Source organism: Bombus pascuorum, chromosome 1 (assembly GCF_905332965.1).
Source record: "Bombus pascuorum chromosome 1, iyBomPasc1.1, whole genome shotgun sequence".
Taxonomy (NCBI): Eukaryota; Metazoa; Arthropoda; class Insecta; order Hymenoptera; family Apidae; genus Bombus; species Bombus pascuorum.
In genome coordinates this window covers 34605194-34627596 of record NC_083488.1, presented here as the reverse complement: position 1 = coordinate 34627596, position 22403 = coordinate 34605194, and the positions used below count along the sequence as shown (strand labels likewise).

General features: G+C 45.2%; 1 protein-coding gene across 2 annotated transcripts in view; it reads left to right on the top strand.

Moving 5' to 3' along the window:
* Positions 1–22403, top strand: part of LOC132911680 (uncharacterized) — a 184934-nt gene that overhangs the window by 3760 nt on the left and 158771 nt on the right. The window contains exons 1-2 of one of the 2 annotated variants that reach the window (XM_060968521.1): positions 12265–12613; positions 15155–15289. The exons of the other annotated variant lie outside the window; for it this stretch is intronic. The gene's annotated coding sequence lies outside the window, so the exon portion shown is untranslated. Of the gene's footprint in view, positions 1–12264; positions 12614–15154; positions 15290–22403 lie in introns of those variants that run through there. 2 annotated transcript variants of the gene reach the window in all.

Sequence of the window (22403 nt, the reverse complement as noted above, 5' to 3'; positions counted from 1 at the left end):
CTATGACTAGAATAGCCACTACCTTCGATTATTGCCCCTTTTTATACAATGAACGCTATCTTTATAAAGTCGTTTCAAAATAACCACTTTTTTCTTCTTTCTCTCGATAACTGATATCATACCAGAATGTGAACTCCGAAGAGAAGATTTTGATTGCGTCATATCCGCGAGGCGGTAAGTATGGAATCGTAAAATAAATTATCGGCTCTGTATATCGTCAGAAACGGAGAAGAAAGATAACTTTTGTTCAAAGATCGGGCTCGATCGCAATTTTTGCACGATTTAAGATTAAGGGGGTCTTAACGATCAACGTACGACAGAAACGTTTAATTTCCGATTAATCGGAGCCGAAGGGATCTCAGACAGCGCTGACAACGAGACGTAATCTTGAGTGTTTCTCGAATTACGCACCTGGCACGAATTACGGATGAATCGAAACGATCTTCGTCTAATCTAGCGCGTTCGTCTCTGAGTCGCGAGGTCTTGGGTTCTTCGAAATGTATGTTCCGGACGGAACAAATTCTACGCGATAAATTTCATTCGATCCGAAGAAGAAAAAGAAGGGAAGACGAAAGGGAAGACGAAGAGGAAGAAGAGGAAGAAGAGGAAGAAGAAAAAGCTGCAGAGAAACTCATCTTTCGTGCAAGGTACAAGCTCGACTCGGTATTTCGCTTCGAGCACGCCATGCAAGTCCTCGTCGATCCGTGTTCCCCGCGAAACGTCCATTACTCTCGTTCATTCGTTCCGTTCGCTTTCTTCTCGACGGTGCGTTTATTCTGCTTACGCTTACGCGCATGGCGCATACCTCTTTCGCCGCGGCGACGTTCTTGCTCTTTGGTCGATCGCGCGTTCAAGCGTTCGCACACGCGCGTTTCGCAGTTTCAACCTGTCCTTCTGCGTGTGTAGTAATACAAAAGAACGAATGCAGTTGGTTACGCGTCGCGACACGCTCTCCGCCCCGCTAATTCAGAACGGTAATACGGAAATAAGAGCATCGAAAGCGGTGACCGGCCGCGAAAGCCCAATAGCCAGCCGGAGCCGAGATTTTTCTGCCAACCTTCGACTTGTCCGACGCTCGTCGCCGAATGCACTCATCGTGAATAGCCAGAGTCGAATTTCATGTACCTAAGATTCAACCAATATGGACCGTTTGCAATTTCGCCGATTCATTGGCCGGTGATAATAATGGAATCACGGATTTCGTAGTCTGCGAAGATGCAAGTTAAACCGATATTGGTTTAAGCAAGATTGAATTTCGGGGTTGGCGAGCGGTGTGCTTTTTCCCTCGATAAATATAGCTTGAAAATTGAAATAGAATTATGGACCTTCGGTCACCGGAAAGTAAAGTTGTATCGATCGATCTTTCGTTGCGAATAAAATAGCCATGCCTTTCGTGCAAGAAAATTGTGTTTCAACGACTGTGTTAATTGCTCGAAATTGTTCGAAACTTTCATTTCATCTCGTTTCTTTCGTAAGAAAAACGTAAGAAAGTTTCTTCAAAGTTACAACTTTTCTTTTCCCTTTTGTTAAATGTTTGATAAAGGAAAATTTCGAACAAACATTCGCGATAAAAGTAACGATAATCACGGCTTATAAGCTATAAAAACGTAAGTGAGTGGCTGGTAAAATGTTCATTCCTCCGCATTGTCGCGCCGTTTTTCACACGAATCTTTCTCCGATTCTAGAAACGTGACAAATAATCGAATTGGACGGAACGATCGGTCAGCTGTTGGAGCGTCGCAGAGTGTTCGCTCTTGGACGTACCGACTACTGGAAAGAGACTTGGTTTCGCAATCGCTACAAATGCGGTCACTTTCGCGAGTGCGCTCGTTCCAAGATAACACGGGCAAACGCGCGGACCAGCTTTTCCTCAATTTTTTTTTATCTTCTTTCCCTAAAAAACTTTTATTCGCTGAGCTTTTCGCGTTCCGATCAATTTTTCACGAGACTTTGAAATTTTTGAACCTCGATTCGGACGACGGTAAAACGAGGTGTGTGATATACATACGTGTTTCTTCTCTCTCGCCTTTCGTTCGTTCGTTCTTGCGTTCTTCTTTGATACCGACTCGCGTGCTTAATTCCGCGTTGACTCGGATCCGCTCTTCTCAAAAATCATTTCGTTCGATCCTAAACGAGGCCAAGCTTAAGAAACGTTAAAATCGAAAAGATACAACGTCACGTATGCCGTGCACGAGCGTTTCGAGTAAATTTTTCAAGAGCCGTCCGATCGCGTGGGCCAATATCCTCGCGTACGAGCAGCCTGAATCATTTATTCGTATATTCGTGATCTCGTGGAAATTGGAAAAGTATTTTCTTGCGAATTATATCGAGTCACGTAACCTCGTAAAATTCTGTTATAAAGTCGATGGCGACCGGTGGAAAGACGAGAAAGAAAAAGGGAAAGAAGCGAGCATACGGACAAAAGGGAATAGCGTGTGGTTTTCATAGGTACGGCCCGACGATGTAAACCCGACTTTGTTCGACCGTTGACAGTCTCGCGACATGCTCTCTCTTCGACGCGACGGTTCAATTGTACGCGTGACAACTACTCGCGGAAAGCGACTGGAACGGACTGTTAAAGCGAGCAGGTGGAGGAACGGGTAGTTGACCCCTAACCGAAGTCGGGTTGCACCTTATCGATGCTTGCTGCAAAGTACGCTTCCTTTCAGTATCCTCTTCTTTTCTCTTTTTCTTTTACATTACGCCAGCATATTCTCCAACCGATTTTCCCGCGACGGTACGTTTACTCAACGCGCAAGATCGCAGTTCCGTCTGCTTCTAAGAACGAAGATGGCGATCGATCGCCGTCTCTCGCTATCGTTCGAAAACTAGCTATCCGATAGATGGGTTCTCCGCGTAAAACAACTCGTTTCGATTTAAAGATCAAATGGAATTTTCGTTGCGCGCAACCGCACGATTAGCGCAATTATAATCGACACATTCTAACTGCACCCTTGTTAAACGCTTATAATTTGCTTTCTATAACGTCTCTGCTCGCAAACTTTTGTTTCTCTATCAATAAATCTGTTTTTCCGTCAACGAACATCGAAATAATTAAAAATATCCAGTCTGCCGGTGAAAAATCACCTTGTACGTTTTTCATTTCCGTATCGCGTTACATCGTTCTGGCGATTCCTTTCCTATCCGGAGTGATTGCCGACGCTTTTCAACGATCTCGAGGACCACTAGTCTTCTCATATCTGCACGGAAGCGGTGGAAGCGGTGGAAGCGGTGGAAGCGGTGGAAGCGGTGGAAACGACGACACCGCGCCACGACGGGGATGGGGCCGCAATAATTGTTTGTTCCCGCTCGGAGCGCTCCTTTCTTCCTCCTCTTACTCTCGTCGTCCTCGTTTGTGCGCCAGTAATTTCGTTCGCGTAATTTGCCCGTAAACGGCAAGTCGTGAAATTTTCCGCGAGAGGCTCGGTCATCTTAAATCTTGCGGGCCTCGCGAAGCGCCTTTTGTTACCGCTACGAGCTGTTGCCGCTACGTGAAATTACCACGATAGGTGAAAGGGACGAGCGTAATTTAATAACTCGACCGCTTAATGCGATGTTTACGTTTTACCGTATCGCTTTCCGATATATAGTCGCGTTGAAATATTCTTCTTGCCTTTTCGAAGTAAAAGGTAAAGGTCGTGGTGCGGTTGTTTCACGCGCACACGCTCCTTCTATTTTTTTACCACGCTAATTCGCGAGTAGATGCTGGAAGCTGTTTCAACGTGGAGCAAGTGGGCAGAGGGGCGTCGATAAAATAAATAGCGAGCAATCGAAATTGCGGATATAACGTAGGCCGGCTGCGGGCAAACCGCCCCGGTGATACATCGACGGCAATATCCACCTGTTTCGCATGAAATACGAAAGCGTGCTGTCGCGCTGCGCCTCCGTACATCTTCGATATTGCTCTCGCCGGGTTGAGTTACGAGAGCGTTGCCTTTTTCAACGTAACGGGCCTCGCTCATCGAATATACGTAGGTCCATACGGTGTGTCCGTTTGTCCGAGAGCCGATCCTTCCTGTCCTTTTCGCTTTTTCGTCGTCCTTCCACTTTCCTTCGTCTCGGGATTCCTTCCATTTGCAACCTGTACGAATTTACAACTGTACACCGACGGCAAATTTTCGCCGAAATTTCTCCCCTTAAATCGTTAGATAATGTCGATGATATTAAGAAAAGAAGAAAATGAATCGCAACTGGCGTTGGCAGAGAAGGCGAATCGAACAGCGAACGAAAGACGATGTTTGCCGGCGCGGCAGTCTCAGGGAGAATAAGACGTTGGCCGATTCGCTAGAGAAAAATCGATAGCGGATAGAGCGGCCGGTGCTGTGCAGCATGGTGTTTCTCGTTTCGCTCGGTCTCTCCGCTTACCTGTTTCCAAATGGATTCGACCAAGACGAGATTCGCGAGCGTACTTCCATAAACGTTACAACCTTGCGCTCGCTTTGTACCCCAGGCAAGTTTTTAGTCCTTCGATCTTTTGGTAAACCGTATCGATACTCTTTGCATCGCGATTATCGTTGCTGTCAACGTTTCATCGTTCAATGTTATCAAGTACGAAGAATATTTTTGCGAAGAATAAACAGGAAAATCTTCGAGCGGAATAGTCTGCTCTGTGCATAGATATCGGATAAAATGGCAAAGATCTCAGCAGTAAGCTGGAATATCTTTCTCCATTTTCGCGCGATGCCGTTACGTCGGAGAAGAAATTCTCGCGAGATTCTATCCCCGAAGGGTCGAACAGCGACAAAAAGAGACATCTGGATCGTCGAGGCGTGAGATTCTTGCGCTTCTGGCGAACACGTGTCTCCGTGTGAATGCACCTTGCTCCCAGATTTCCAACTTCACTTTTTCTACGATAATTCGTTGACAATTTTCACGATCACCGATTCGGCGCGTCGAGAACATTCGTGTCATTAACCTGTATCTTCTTTCCACGTCCACCTCCCTTTCCAAGCAAACGCGTTTAAGCCTTCGGCCTTCTTATCTTTTCGTTTGCTTATTTCCCTGCGATCTTCGAAATATCTGATGTAATATCTGCGATGTTTGCGGCGCTCGAAATAAAGTTTCTTCGTTTCAGAGATTGTCGATATATGCGTTTTAGTTTCGCGTTTATTTCTCGTTCGCCGACTTGCTTTCAAAGCTGTTAGTTTGGTGAAGTTTGACTGGAGAAGAAGTCTTCCAAACTCCATCGTTGTATCGACCGTGACGAAAAATAGTTTGAGTACTCCTTTGCTTTGATCACGGACCGTCCAGCAGTCTCTTTAATTAAAATTTAGCCGGTTATGTTCTTCGACTTGCGTTATCTAGATCGTAAGTTAGGGTATTTGCAAGTCGGACGTGAAAAAAATGAACAGCTGGTATTTAAAATTCTGACGTTTTGCAACTAGAGTAATTATCAATTTGTTAAATGTCGCGATACGATTGTTCGATATATGTTCAAGATTTTGACGACGATATTACGCGAAGTAGGAAGATCGTAATATTTTGCAACTATCGTATATAGTGAAATTGGATAGTCGAGTAGATTTCATCGAGCGTAACCTCACCGAGTCGATGTTTTTGAAAGCGTTGCAAGATCGCACGGACGCGTTTCACTAACGCTTGCCCTTCGGACCGCTGTACTTTATTAACGAACGTGATAGTCAGCCGAAGGGAAGCGTAAAACGCATTCGGAATGCAAACGGTCGATTCGAAATTTCCAGCGAAATTCGCCACGAATGGGTACGATTCTGGGAAATTTCTAATATCTATAACGGGTGACGTTATATTAGCGATTTACGATACGCAAGAACGCATTACGACACGGCCGTGTAATATGGGATTGTTACTCCGCTTCTCGATGTTTTTAGCGATTTTCGAGGAAATTGCGACTCCACACCTTTGACGTAGTTGTAGCATTTGAACGGCAGCACGATCGCATAAACAGCCGACACATAACAATATATTTTTTACCAGACTTATCCGACGAGTCTATAACCTACAGCTTGTCGCGCGTCGATTTTTATAGTACAACTATGAACATTTACAAACTAATCGTCGATTAGTAAACCATCGCGCAACAGATCCCAGAGCACGTCGGCGTGCTAACGAGCGACCTCCTTGGAAATTTTATTCCTTTTTTCTCTCTTTCCTTCGTCTGTTTCGCGTTATTATGTAGATTTCTCCTCGACTCGTTTGTACAGCAACGAATTCATCGTGGAAATTGGATCGACGCCGGAACTCGTAAACGAAAGTGCATCCGAAGCGAGATATTCTCGTTGAGCACAAAGGGGAAACGATAATGGAAAATTGCGCGTAAACTAGCGCCGATTAGAAACGGAGACACGGATCGATCTTTCGTTTTCGAAAGTGGTGGGCACCACCAAGTTGTGAAAAATCGAAAGAAAACGGTCAAAATATTACTATCGTTTTAACTCGTTAATTTTCTATGGAAATCGAATGTTTATTACGGATGCCGAATCGGACGGATCGTCTCGCGAGAAAACAGAGTTAATTACGATCGGTCGAGGGCTATGGAAGGCCTATCTCGATAGGCGAGTGCGTTTTCTCTCGACACACGCGCTTCTGTGCTTCGCCAACCGGTCGGATCAACAACCGGACGCTCTTCCTACCGCTTCGCCTTCTTTCGCGTTTCATCTACTGGCCCACTCGCTCGTCTCGCCACGAGCCCACATTCGCAGCGAATACGAGATACGACGAGTATTTTAAGTAATCTTAATCCGTTGCTTCGTTATATCCAGTCATACTCGCCACGTATCTTCCACTTCGAACCGGACGCAATACAAGCTATATTTGTAACAAAGCGCAATTTTTATTTCAAGCGCACGCTCGAGCGATGTCGCGAAACGATCAGCTCGGAACGGTAAACTTTTCACCACAAATTGACGATATAGGAACTCGAATCGTCGAAGGAAAATTTACGAAGCGGATTGCGCGACGAATCGCGAGCTATACGAGGCAACGGCAACAACGTTTCCTTCGAGGGAAGAAGGAATTCTAACGTGTCCCGGTGTCCCTGGATGTCGGATTCTCGTTCGGAGATCTTTATAGGTTGTACGGTTAATTGCTCGACGAACAGATCGATGCCAATCGCCATGGGTTCCTCGAAGCGCGACCGAATGGATTCGAAGCGAGATGATTTCGCGCGGTGACCAGCCCTTTTACGCGAGTACGTTGCGCCAGCGCCGCGCACCCCGCCTAGAAACGGTAGAAACCGTTTCCAAGAACGCAACTGGCAACTTCTTTGCGCAGCTGCTACCAGCCGGCTTCAAAACGGAAATAAGAATTCCGGATCTGACCAAAAGAAGTTCGGACTGCTTCCAGAAGAAACTGTAGCAAACGAAATGGCGAAATAAAAACGTAAAGTTGCGAAGAGTATAGCGGTGGAGTAATCGCGGCGAGAAGGTGGACGAGTCACGGTCATTTTCCAACAATATGGTTTTATATCGCGAAGAACGATTCTTTCTCTTCGAACGAAACGAAGAAAGAAGCACGTTCAAAGCGGTTTATGCGGGCATCTTTTGTATTTGATGTATTCTTCGAGTCGTCGAGCATCTCGATTTTGTCTAGCGAAAAACGATGTGACGCGGAGTGCTGGCAGAAACGAAGGACGACACGTTGGTCGAGTCGCGACGACGCCGCGGCGCTACGCGAGCAAACATCCCCAGCTGACATACGCGCGAACACGTGTGTCTCCTCCGCTGCTCGTCTGTACGCCGCGCCGCGATGCTTCTTCCATTTCTTCGTTGTCTGCGCTTCTTTCGGCGCGAACTTGTGCCGGCCAGTATCGTTCGAACCGCAGCCGCCGCGAAACAGCTCGGCGACTCGATCACCCGCCAACGTTCGCCGTTTCTTTCTCTTTGTTTCGGAATTTTCGTCTTGTCTCTCTTCGCGTTCTAAATTGATAGATTCCAGTGCAAAGAGCAAAGCGAAAGAGAGACTCGTTGGAAACGTGGAACGGCACGAATATCGCATCGATCGATTAGAACGCGAGTGATCGGAATTGCGAGTTAAAGTGTCAAGTGCGATTAGATATTACATCGAATATTAATCTGCGTCGTTCGTCGATGAGACGAATCGGCGTTAAATCGAACGATATACAACCGTGTATCGTGTCGGAGGTTCATCGAAATTTAACGAAAAGAGCATTTTTAAAAGTAGAAGAATGGAATTAACGTGGAAACGTTTCAAGTTTCAAGTGGCGTAGTCGAAGAAACGGGTTTGGTTACTTTGTTGCCAACTGTGGATTGCGATTTGTGGTCTCCGACGTTATCCTTCGTCTTATCTCTTTTATTCGTCTTTGTTAGTTTCGCTTTTGAAATTTACGTCGTTACTTGGCTTCTTTCGAACGGATGCTCCGACTTAGCATCCGCGGAAGATCAGTTTTCTCCTTCGTGTTTCTCAAACGAACAACGTTTGCGAAATAGCAGGTTTAATGAAAATTGGACGAGATACGTAATACCTTGTTACGTTGGAATCGATGGAGAAATGGTTTGTGTGGTCGTTCGGGCCGAACCATCGGCTTCGTCGGCACGTTCTCTGACACGAGACCAACTACACGATGTAGAATCGACGTTGCAGTCGTTGCTCGAATATTAAGAGTCGTTGAACAATTATTAAAGGAGGCGGATGGTCCCGTGGAAGATGCAGGGTGGGAGCAATGGAACGCGCGAGAAGAAAGATAAAGAAGGAATAAAAAGCTCGTAGCTGGAACGACGTTTCCTATGTACGTGTCTGAAATACACGAGGAGGATCGCCACGCAACCGGTCCGCCGCCATCCACATTGTTTCGCGTCCTCCACGTTCCGCGCACCGCGCTTCGTCTCGTGCAGCTCGATTCTCCGTTGCGTCCTGTCCCCCTCTGAATTTCGATCGTGCACGAAATCGTCAACGGGTCGCTCGATCGCCTACCTGCCGGCTCGCTTCACCCATCGAACTGTTTATCCGACCGCTCTAACAACCATATCGACTTTTCAGCGGATGCACAGAAGTTTACGAAGACTACGGGAATCGCGTAGAAATATCTTCATTTTGCCCAAGCACATCGTACGATCAACACGATGATTTCCACGTTCCGTGTCACCGGTCTATTTTTAAAGTCGTTACCGAGGTGCTGTTATTATGGGGATTTATATGTACGCGGTTGCCTCGGACAGTTTCTACACAGTTTTGCCGACTCCAGAGATGGCCGTACATTAGAAAGTTTGTACAACGTATCCGCTTCAAAACCAACGCTACGAATCCTTACAGACATCCGGCGCACATAAATTTCTCGCCTTCTCCACTCACGCGCTTGTATCGTCCACTAAATCTCCGTACAACGAAGACGTCGGGTCGATGGATGCGACACTCGTTCGATCGCCGAGCATACGCACGAACGTCGATGTTTAATAAGTGCCCGAAGCAATTTTCAGGAAGTCATCGGTTATTTCACGATCGTATGAAAGTTGACAATCGTAGACTCCAAACTTTAGGAGGAGAAGACCAGAGAATCGAACAATCGCTTCGCAGATCGAACGACGATGACCCAACGAGTCGATGGTCGATGGTTGAGAAGGAAGAAGCGGGCGCGAAATTGAACGAAGTCGGCGAGATAAAAAGAACCGCTTCTCGAAATTCCAGCGTGCACGGTGGCTTCGGCAGGATTCCGATCGCGGGGAATCCGGAAGTTCGGCATGTTCGCGTTGCAATTCGTAGCTGTTGGCTCGAAACACGCGCCAACAAAACCGAAATCCAAGTGAACCCGCTTCGTTCAGGATGGTCGTCGATCCGTGAATGTTACCACGATCGGTCTTTCGGTTTCTCGAGAAGCAAGCTCGCGAAGAAACGCCCACGTCGCTCGTCAACGTGCTCGCGAAGAAAGAGAAGAGCGTCCGAATTTCTTGAAGCAGATAGCGAGTTTCTGGCATGTCGAACTGCTGCAGTTGCATACGTCGTTGCGCCACGGACACTTATCAGCCGTTGAGCTCGCAAAGATTCGGGTGCAGCGGTGCGAAGGTCCACAGGGATGGCAGAGAGATCGTCAGGAGCCCGAGGAACCAGCGTAGAAAGCTCAGCGTGCGGTACGACGCTGTCAGACCAGCCGGAGCAACAAGGTTAGATGATCGTCTGTCGAGTTAACGATCGCAATGGGAATTGTACGTGTGAACTCGTGGAAGTGGGTGATTGTCACTCTGACGAGAGAGGAATTGGTTCGATGGTTGTTTCGTTAGAGAGTTACGAAACTACGTTTCGTGCGATAGCCGCAGGTTTGACGTAACAAATATCCTATATAATCCGATATTTTACGCTTTCAAAAATGTCGGTACGTAATCGCGCATTTTCGCAGATATGCGCTAAGTGTTTACTTTTAAATCTAACAATTCTGCCCGAAAAACTAACGAAAGCGTATTGTATTTTGAGAATGTCGGTGACGCTTCTAGCGCGTCGTTCGTATATTTGGAAATTTTTTATTCGCGTAAACAGACGCGATGTACTCGGAATACCAACGATGTTGGGTTTGGGTTAGTCTGAAATAGTAACGATTTTGTAATAATTCTTCGTCCGATAGTATTGATTCTACCGTCAACTCGTTATTCGAGTCAACCGAGAGGTTATTCTATTTGACTGTATTCGATTTTCAGCGTATCGAAATCGATCGATGAGAAAGAATTGTTCTGTGCGTTTAACAAAATGGTAAGACGTTAAATATTTGAAGATCTTCACCGAGCCCGTGGCGACGTAAGCTAATGTATTTGTAATATCGCATTTCGTGGAAGTTTACTTACTCGAAAGGATAATCGATGAATTTCAACTCATCAAATTGTCATTTTACAAACATTCGTCATAGTAAGGACGTTAATCTATCGAGCTATCGAGCTATCGAGACGATAATATTAAGATTAAATGACGCTAACATCGAATCGAGCGATGTTAATACGACAGTAACGAACAATACTAAATGCCACGGTAAGATCTACGGAGCGAATCGTCGTAACATCTCCAACCTAATTCGTGCAATTTCTTTCTATGTTGCAGGTAAGTAAGTTATTATGGATCCCGATAATTCCAACTGTCCGGAAAATAAAAAGCAAGGTAAGATTGTTCGTGATATGATCTACTCGCGTTTTACGTGTATGCGACAAACGATCAAAATCTAAACTAGGTAAGCGAGGATATTTGATATAATATTCGAGCAAGACAACTATTATAACTACGCAAGATCAACTTTTCCATATATCCCGATACAAATTTGGCGGTCGAATTTACAGCCTGCCGAAGCTCTTGATTCTTACTTTTCTCGCACGGAAACGCGTTCGAATCGATCGCCGTTTCCTCCGTCCCCTCCACAGGTGTGTATCAATCCTCCTAACCCTTTCGCGCAATTGGTCAGATCTGTTCAAAAGTCAAACCAAAAGCGAAGTTAAAACTAGATGCAAAATCGAAATAAAATAAAAGGAGACCGATCTAAAATATCCCTTATCAGCCTGAAATCGTCGGTTTTTGGAAATTGCCGGGCAACCGTTTAGTTTCGGCGATCATTCATCCAGCCGGAGGGATAGCGTGGCGCTCGCATAGTATTCCGCGTTCCATGTTCCCGTAGTACTCCGTAGTCGTGGGGGGTGCGCGAAGGATTGCGGTCGTGCGACTGCTACCCCACCAAACACGGGGTAGTCCCGTGATTTTTCCACGATCGTACGGAAGTGGCCGTCAGTTCCGCAGGAACTCTCGCGTGGTTCGGACGTTCGCGATACTCTTTTCGTTCTCTCTTTCTCCCCCCGCCCTCCTCCCTCGCTCTCTCCCTCGCTTCGATTTCTCCACCGTGCGTGATCCAGTCGCGTTTCGCATTGTTCGCGTCCGTTTATCGGCATACTTTATCATTCTACGTGCTGTCAGTGTTTCCGACTTTCTTTCTGTATTACCTTTTGTCGCGCGATTTTTCTGTGCCGGCGAAATCCTTTGTACTCTGTACGACAGTCCTTATTTCGCTTCGTTGACAGAATTTTTTTCAATCGCTCCGTATAATTGTTTATACGTTACACGTTTCTTTTTTCGTGTTTTTTTATCTCTTTTATTTATTAACGTGGTTTGTCTTCATTTTTCTCCGATTATAGCGTTACAAACGACTCGTTAAATTGTACATGGATCGAATAACGTGAGAATTTGACACTTTGATAGCTGGTGCTAGTTTCATGATACTCGAGTGATCTACGTTTAAACGAAACTATAATAGATCGAGACGATCCTGCACTTGCATTTTCCAGCTGTTCTCGATTAAACATCGAATCGACGTTACTACCGCGCTTTAGTTTTTCCAAATCATCTTTCAGATCGATGTTTTACGTTAGCGTTTGATCTTTTTTGAAAAAACGGACAAAGAAATTAACGTTGCGTTTTCGTCGCTCGAATCCCAGCGAATGCACGTTGCTCGATATTTCACGTTGGTGTCGCGTCGATCGATTGTAATCGGCAAAGTACACAGCGCGTAAAACTGGGAGAAAAATGGTGCCGGAAGCGGTCGTTCCGTACGTCGAGTACCTAATAATTTTGTAATTATTTTCTTGAGGATAGAATAGAGAAAAGAAACAAGAAACAGAAATGATATCGCGTGTGCGAGGTTGGAAGAGTAGGAAGGCAGGTGATCAAATTTCCTATTCCGATTCATCCTGTTTATTTCTTTAAAGCAACCAAGTGACCGTCTCCGTTTGTCTCGGCTCTTGCGTGTCGGTTAACTCGTGCGAAATCTATTTGTCCGGTTTCTTTACCCATCCGACATGCGGCAAGCGACAAATTTGTAATACGGCTGGGTTTTGTCTGAAATAAAACGTTAATTTGGATGGCATTTTCCGACGTTTCTCTTTGCTCGCTCTCTGGTAAAAGATCGACGGCCTCGCATTTTATCGTTCTAAATTTTTAAACTCTAATGGTACCAAGAGTAATTTCATAAAAATCTGCTCGTTTATCGCGCACAGAAACAATCGAAGGAGTATCGGTCGTTCTACGTCGATCGCAGAGCGTCGATCGATCTGCCCATCGCGAGAGCTTTATTCAAATCCGTCGAGCACCGACGAGACCGAGCGACGTTCCGTTAACAAGTCGGAATACGCGATACACCCAGCCTTTCAGCGGGAGTCGAACTCCTCGCAGGAAAAATCGTGCTTTTAACGTCGAGACTCTTCTACTTCTACGCTTTCGGTGGTGTACGGTCGCGTCGTGCAAATAACACGTGTAGACACTGGCGGTGACGAAATACCTAAATGAAATTTCTGTCACGCGTAGTCTTCGTCACCGAACCGAAGCGGCTTCGACGAATACCGCAGCATCGTGCAACTATCTCTGACCCCGGTATCCCCAGCGATAAAGCGATTTTCATTATATGTGCATAGTTGTGGGATTATCCAGTAACGAGGATCCCTTCTTTGCGGGTTTTCGTTGTGAAATTCGTCCACGGAAATCTTCTCTTTCTTTTCCAAAAATGTTTCAACGACGAGTTACTTAGCCTAAATATTGCGAGCAACAGTTGGAATAGAGGTCGGATAATTTTTCGGGGAAGATTAATTTAGCGGTGTTTTTGATTAATTTTTTTGAATACGTCAGAAATGTAATCGATTTTACCATTACCGCTACTATGGCGTCACGACCGGTTAAATTTAATCGTAATTGCCAGTTATTAATCGCGATTCCGTATATCGCAACCTTTGTTTGTTGTACGCGCAACGAACGCGTCGAAACGTTCGGTTTCATCGAAGAGGAATTCGAACGAATCGAGGATTCGTGGAAGCTCCGTGTCGGAGGTTAAATATGTGTGCGTGGAGAAAAAGTCCTCGGTAGAATGCAACGCTCGTCGAAGACGCGCCTCTTGGCATTTACACTGCGTGCACCGCGCGGTACTGTTATTTCCACGGGTCTCGTCCATACGATTCTGGAACAGTTCCTCCTCGTTTCCATGAAATTTCCTAGGGAAACGGTTCCATTTTACCATTCAGAGATGCGTATCGCGCGACGCATTTACCGAAACTACCGAATTTGCATAACTGGACTTATTCTCGCCGTGGTTAGCCTTCGACGAGTCGAGGCCTCAAGTTTTTATTCTCTTCGTTTCGTCAACGTATTTTTCTCGTTTCCTTTACCGTCAATCTGTTAATTGGCTTGATCGAACTCTGCTCTCTGACATTACGATTGTAAATTGTAGATTGATATTTTCTTCGCCACTGTTTCTTGTATCTTCCTTCGTTTAGATTTTACAATTTTATCGGTCTTTAAGGAGTTAAAGAAAGTATAAAATGCTTTTTTTATGCTCGAGTTAGACGGAGTAGAGGGAAAATGTAAATTGAACGAAACGATGCACGGTGACCTTCGGGCGATTCATGGCCGTGGGAGAAGAGACTAGCGTATGCCGCGAATAATGTACAGAGGATACGGGACATCTGGTTCTCGTTTGTAAGAAGCGAGAACCCAGTTGTCCAAAATGCTTCTTCAAGCAGCCGAGCATTTTGTAAGTGCTCTGTACTTTATTTACAGGATATTTGCGTCTCCTGCCTGTGCTTCTTCCGCGCTCTGCAGCGAATTATTTTTAGGAAAGTCGCTGGATGCTGCTCTCTTGAGTTTACTCTTCTCTTCCGTTATTCTGCGTTATAAAAGCGCACGATTCGTTTCTCGTTTCTCATTTTCTTTTTTTTTTTTTTTGTTACAAGCGTGTAATAGAAACATATTGCTATAAAAATATATATACGCGTTAGCGATTGGACGAATGAAAATCGACGTACCAAGGAACAGATCGTACAACTCCGATTGTAAAAGTAATTGGTTTTAATCCGACGGTAGTCGAAAATAAACGTATCCTCGTGCTCGTTCTATCCTATCTCTTGACAATCTTTTTGGATAACAGTTACGATTACATAAATTCAATCCGTTGGCTAGAAACGATCGAAATCTCGTTTGTCCGAGCAAAATGATCTTGTATTCCGACATGTAAATGTAGGATCGCGGAACGGCGAGATAATTTCACGGCGATCGCGCCCGGTCACGTTGTTTATGCAGGGCATCCCTATAAATATTCAGCGCCATCGCGTCCCCTATTTTTCATCCCTCTTCGTTTCCGTTGGTTTCCGGTTGCGCGCTCGCAATCCCGTTAAGGGAATCGTCGAAGAGTTCGGTAACGAGGCGACGCTGTTTCCAGCGAGGTGTTTCGCGAGAACGAACCGCCTTCCACGGAATACAGGCGGCTGCCAGTGAAAGTGAAAAAGGTGCGTGCTCGGTTCAGGCGTTCCGTTCGATTCGGACTTCCATTTTGTACGCTGGATACCGCACCGAGGTAAGATCTTTCGCGAATTTACCCGCAAAAGTTACTCTCTTATAGTTTCTTTTTGTAAAAACGGTCTCGAGTACTTTTAATATAGCTAACGCGCAAGCAAGTTAAAATAATTGAAAAATTCAGTGGCACACGGAGCGTCGGTTGCACGCGAACGGCTACCTTCTACGCTTAATCCTGAATCCAATCCGTATTTGGATCCGTGATTATATCTCACAAAAGGATATACTTTCCAGCTTTTACGTCATAATGCGCGAAGCAGGTTGTGTTTACTTTGCCGACATTTTCGCGACAGCACGGCGATTATCTCTCGACCATTGTCGAGAATTTTATCGATTTGCTTGTTCCGTTGTAAAACCACGTATTTCGTACGTATCGTCGTGTTGATCGAATTCGAATTACGGGGTGGATAACCCCGGAAACCTTAGAAATTACAATCGTGTTATTGCCGCCTCGATATCCAAACGTACTTGGATGTGCCTTCGTAATCAAGACGAGGTATAGAGTCGAGCGCATCGATTCGATATAAACGCAATGAGGAATCAAAGTCGCTGGTCGATAGGATTCCTTCGCATTGCATCCGTATCGCGACAAATACGACCGAATTCTATTAAAAGTTACGAGGCCGATTAGATCGCTCGTACGTCCGTTGGCGATTGGCGTGTTCCGCCTTCGATGTCATTTTTATTTCATCGATCCTCGCTGCTGAAAATTCCGCTGCTCTCGAAATCGAAATCTCTTCGATATGATATCGCTATGAGCTATTGATTAACAGTTAATAACGACGATGGTTTTCCGAAGCGCAGCGAAAAGACTAGTCACGACAGAAAGCGGAAATGGAGTCGTACAGAGGCGGAAACGGCTGCTTCATCGCCGTTTAGTCGGCATTATCGGAAGAGGCGTAAAGTCAAGAAGAAAACGTATTACACCCTAAATTCAACTGCTCGATAAATTTGGCAGCAGATCCCTCTAGGAAGCCTCGTTTCGTACGTGCGAGACGTTTGTCGTTACGACCCGAGATCCGTCTAGGCGAATCGATGGCCAGCCGAGTATTTGCACGAATAACTCCGTCCAGAAGAGCTTCTTCGATAGCTGTAGCGCGGCAGGATGCGATAAAATGCGTCTTGTGAAATGAGGACTGTAAAATAAGTACCGTCGGAACAGCCGAGATAAACGAATCGCCGTCGTTAAAGACCGCGTAACTCGCCTACGTTTACATCTAGAACTACGATCGGCAAACAAGCATTTTAATTCGCTTATATTTTGAATAGCTGATTCGATTGGCCTCGGCTGAAGCGAAACTGGTTTACTTAGGACAGCCATGGATATCCATGGACGAAAGGGTGGAAGTGGAAATTACCGCGTAAACTTGCGATAACGAACCATCTCAAACGCAGCACTGGCTTCCGATACCAAGTTCGAGTCGAGTTACCGTTGCGTGACCGCAAAATTGGCAAGTTTGCGGTTAACTTCACGGCACCTTCGATCACGGAACGTTCGCGGTCTGCGAGATGAACATTACGAGCGATACAAGCACGCGTATAACAGCGAGTATCGTACACAGGCTGATTCGTTCGTTATTAGTAGGAATATCAGAGTCGAAAATATTTCCGCTGCGTTTAATCCTTCGCAGCTACGAGTTTTATGTCGGTCGGTTCGCGTCGAATAAATTGCTCTCGCGCTGAAGCACATTTTATCCTAGATACGTTATTACGATAAAGTGGCTTTTACGTTTTCGCGTTGAATCAAATATCGCAAGAACGAAATATATATTTTGCGTAAGGGACTTGGAATGGATATTCGATGGAGCATCGAGTTGGCTGAAAGTAATATCGTAAAGGGCTCGTGGACGCAGCAACGTTGTCGCGGAACAAGCTGCTGAAAGTACAAAATCTCGTTTGCGTAGAGTTCGCTTTGACGATCGTAGGTGGTGAAAGAATGTCGCGACACGGGCAGCAGAAACGACAGTGGCGTGTAATTGGCTGAACAAATTTCGTTCTTCTTGAATATTCACGGTGCGTTTCGAAAGCAGCGCGTTGTTCGGTACGGTGGTGTTCTGCCTCGTTTTCACGCTGGTCGATTCGACTTTGTTGCTTAGCTTCTTTTCGGAGATCGTTAAACCGTCTCTCTCTCTCTCTCTCTCTCTCTCTCTCTCTCTCTCTCTCTCGGAGCGTCGTTGAACGTAGATTTTCTGGATCGTGCTTGCCGGCGGGCATCGCTTCGTCAAAAGATAATTCGGTACGGAGAAAAGTTAAATATAAAATTAGATAGAAAGCGGACGGAATGGAGATAAACGAGCTTGCGAAAATAGTCGCGTGAAAAAATTGCCTCGAATACGACTAAAACTGCGAATACGAGCAGACGATATAAAGCAAAAACATCGTAAAAATTAATTCAGCTTTTAACTTGCTTGTCGAATATACAGATACGGACGAATCTGGTTGCGAAGGATCTTGTTTGTCTGTTATCCATGGCAAGATTAATGGATGATAAGTACGATCGGTATATCGCATCTCCTCCGTCGATTTAATCGGTTTCCCGGTATGCAGCCGTTTGCTGGTATAATTAAAAGGGGCAATCGTGCGCACAGCTGATCGAAGGAAAGTGGAATTTAATTGCAGGGAATTGATCAACGACTGCGGTTACTTGGGCGTTTATCATAGAACATGTGTTTCGTCTGTCGTCGATGGGCGTGGTGCGAAGCGTGCAAGAGTTTCCTATAATTTACAACACCACCCAAATCTATTTACCTACCATGCAATTATTGTTATTGATTCTCTGAGAGTATTAAGGAGTCAATAGTTTTATATATTGGTAGAATAGATTTTCTATTCTTCTGTCGGATAATTTGATAATTGAAATTTACGTGGGACGTAGGACCAACGATACCAGATTTGGCTAATCGATTGAAATCTTAACCGAAGCGTTGAAAGTAGGCGAACTTTTCGCCTTACTGTACCAATATTAGCTTGTCCATATTTAGCGTTACGCTTCCTGTAAAAGGTTAAGGTAATGCTTGACGCGATACGTCGGACGAAACATTCGTTTCCCCGACGCTCGAGTAAACGTTCGTCTAACTTTGAGCGAGTAATCGATAATGTAATAGGCGCAGCGAAATTTGCATCTTCGTTCGGCGACGAGTAAAGACAGATATCGTTTTAAAAAAGTTCCGATGATACCTTTCGATTCGTTTTTCGAAATATTTGATGGAACTCAACGAGCGTCGAACTTTGCTTGAAAATCTGTTTAAAACAACGTTCGTGGAATACAGAAACCGATACATCTGCGAGGAAATAACGTTTCGAATATCAATGAATGGTTTTGTTTCTTTTCCATAAGAATCGAATATCCCTCCGTTACGCGCGATATGCTGAATCATTCATAACTTCTAGCAGATGCATTATCTTGAAAATTTGCTTTCTTTGATACGAAATTTCGCGTCATACGCCGCTTCCTTGCATTTATTTCCATTACATTCTTTCCAACTTTTCGTTTTTCGTATAAAACGACCTTCCACTCGTGTTTCGTTTCATTCATCGGTATATTTTACGGTTCGGTTGATCGCGATACTAATCTAAAAGAACGCCTTTTGTCTGATTTTGTAAAAAAAAAGAAAGTTTTGCTTTGAAACAAATTTACGACGATTTCTAACGCGTTACGGTATTGGCCGAACTTAAATTTCAGAGTAATCGTCGAGCATTACGGAGAAGTCCCGACCAGCAAGAGCAACGAGAAGAAAGTTATCTAGTGGGCAAACGTGGTGATCGCGATCGAGTGGGAAGGTCGTGTACGTAACGATAACTCCTTGAAACAAGCGCTCTGTCGAAAATCTCTGGCGGAGTAAAAAGAGTTTTTGGGGTGTAACGATGGTCGTTGTGCGGCACGACGGAATTCCAAAAGAGGAAATTAATACGTAGAACCGTGTGCGTCCTGACGTTTGCACGATTCGCGAGCGTCGCTTTTCAAACGTCCCTTGGCTCGAAGCAAGCTGCGAGCCGAAATTGGGGCTAAAAAAGAGTGGAAAACGCAAAGATCAAGAAAGAAAGAAAAAGGTAAATGGTAGAGGAAGCGGAGATAAAGCCGGAGAATGAATACGGTACGCGCGTTTCTTTCATGAAAGGGAACTCAGGGTCGCGGCGTTATTTCAAAACCGGACGAATCAAGGAAACTGGAACGATTTTTCTTTATCTTTTTTCAACGCGGAGGAAAATCGCGTGCCTTTTCCGCGCAGTGTCGCGTCAGTCGTTAATTCAATGCCTTTGCTTCGTTTCTTCGTTTCTTCGTTTCTTCGTCGCTGCAGCGCCGATGAAATTATTCACCAGAGATTTCTTATTACGACGACCGAGATAGGACCGTGTGAACTAAAAATATTCAAACGCAGCCAGGTATATAGCTCTGTTCCGATTAGTTACTCGAATTGGAGTAAACACGACGAGTTAGAAACTCGAAATCGTTGTTCGTTCCAAGATTCGTAAAAGTTGAAACGCACTACGAGTGCAATAAGGTGTCGCGTTAGTCTCGAAAGGGGTAATTATCGTGCGAACGATATTCCAACTTGGCTGACTATAATCTTTATTCGTGATCTTTATTCGTGGATCGATTCGATCGGAAACTTTTAAACATCTTTGTCATAAAAATTAGATTTTGGAACGCGAGATCTATCGGGACGTTTAAACGAATATCCGCATCTGTGAACATAGAGAGGGCAGGTCCAAACGACACAGAGAGAGAGAAAGAAAGAGATTATGGCTGGAGCACGTTTGGTTGCTCCTTTTTACCGGACCACCTGCAGTCCAGTGGGATTTGGGTAATTTGCCCGTTTTCCTTTCGCAGTTCCGGCTAATGCGGAAACTTTCGCGTTCCCTGGACGGGTCTCGTTAGCCGCAGCTGCATACTCCTTCTTTTAAACATTTCTAGAACGAGACCGCGGGACATACCGCAAAGGTCGCGTAAATCACGCTACTTAAGATTCACTGGTCAAGAGGCTGATGATCCGTGTGAGGATATGCCAGAAAATTGCCGCGATCGCATCCATTACCAAATTTATCGCTTGGATCGGGTTACTCGAACGTGGCATACTTGACGGAGTTGGCGGTGGAGACTTTTTCCGATTTTTTGCGATCCGTAACCTACCCTTGTAACCAATAAGTCCAACGTCGCGACAAATGGAAAATGGAAAAGATAGCACATTTTCGCGGTCTCTGTTACGATATTCTTCGACACGATGAGATTATAGCAGACATCGTGAATACGTGGAAAAGAGCTACTTACGAAAACGGTAAAACACAGATCGTGCGAAAAGTGTCATAGACGTTCGTGTATAAAAGGCAACATATAAAAGACCGCGCGGTTTCCTCGTTAACGTACATTCCTGACCTTATCTTTGTGGCAACGTTACGAAACTCTTACCTGCCGAAAGAAAGTCGTGCGACGTGGTTTAGGAAAGTAAAGGTGACCTTCGTGTTTCCAAAGTAGCTGCTATTTGGAATATTCTTTGCCGTCTGCCGGTGCCTTCATCCGTATCTCGCGTGTTTCATTAGGGGAAATTTTCCTTGGGCTCGCAGGATTCTAAAAGTAACAGCAACTGCTCCGTCGTGTCGACTCGTCGACGCTTTTTAGTCTCTTATTGTTTAACTCGCTGTTTGTCAAGGATTTTAACTAGCACGAGATACAAATCAGACCAGCGAGCATAGATGCAATTGCGTTTCGATCGTGTAACCATAGTTGGAAAGGCCGTGCGCGTAATTTTCTAAACAAGGATGGACAGGCATCCTTTATGTCTGACGTAATTCTGTATAAACGAAAATTCAGAGATTCGTCGTATCGTATTTTTGAAGCAAATTGAATCCTTCTCGCATTGATATATACTTGGGACAAGAAACTTGGGAAATTGGCAAAGATGATAAAGGTCATCAGTATGCAGGGGTATGCGTGCCGTAGTAATTGTCTTTCGTTTATTATGCATAGAGTGACTTAACGACACCAGATGAACGTGCAATAAATCATCCGTTAACCTCTTAAGGTCTACCTCTCGTGTATTACGTAGCTAAAGTTTCATTTCGTGTCATAAATACAAAAGTAGAAGAAGCTTTGTTTCCACGAAATTGCTATTGATACAACTTTAGCGGGGAAAATTTAACGAGCGAGCACTTAAGGGATAAATGGACGCGCGTTACAAAGAATAGCGAATTCGATTCGCGTTGGGAAAACAAGCTCGAGGGATCGGAGTCCGGTGGAAAGGCTGATCCGTGGTGACGGAAAATGGCAACCGTTTAATTATCTAAGCCGAGGACGGCCGGTCTGTCGCTAACGAATCGGATTAGTCGTCCGGACGTTGGAAAACATCAAAGGAAACTGGCAAAGAGATTAATATCCGAGCGACCGACCTAGCCAACGCGAGCCTGCCAAGACTAGGCGAAACGAAACCAAACGAGACCAAACGAAACGAAATGCGCACGAATGGCCGTTGCCCGATCGAGGCTGTTTACGCTGGTGAATGTAGCGGTTGCGCGAGAGGCCGCAGAGAAATTCCAGCGCCGCGCCGCCTAATTTCATCGCATCTGGGAATTTCGAGGTCGCGGCGCGGCGCGGTCGTCGTGAATACCACGACCTAGCCCGTTCCTTCGAAATTACAGCCGTCTGATTCTCTCCGACAGGCGTCCAAGAGTCTCGGTGGACGTTGCGATTTGGCAAAATATCCAAGATTTTTCCCCAAAGTGATGAACAAATTGCCGAAACGTTAAAAAATATTGTCTTGCATTTGCCGATCGTTAAATCGGCAAGATACAAAAACTTTTGGCGAGGTTGAACGAGCAACCGTCAGCAGAATTTCGTCGAGCATTAGTAGTTAGCGAACGGACTGCCATTAACAACGCTTGATTATACGTAGTTATTTTTAGCGGCGGGAGGATGAAAATGCTCGAGTAGTTTCAATGAAACCATGTGCATGAAAACAAGCACGTATACGTGGCATTTTTCTCGACATCGTTGCAGGTTTCCGAGCCAAGGTCGGACGATAATTCCGCTTTAACGACCCTGTCGTTCATCGTAATTACCTCTCCTCCAGCCTTCTCTTGCTTCGATATTTTCGTTTAATCTCGCGCCATAAACGTTTGAT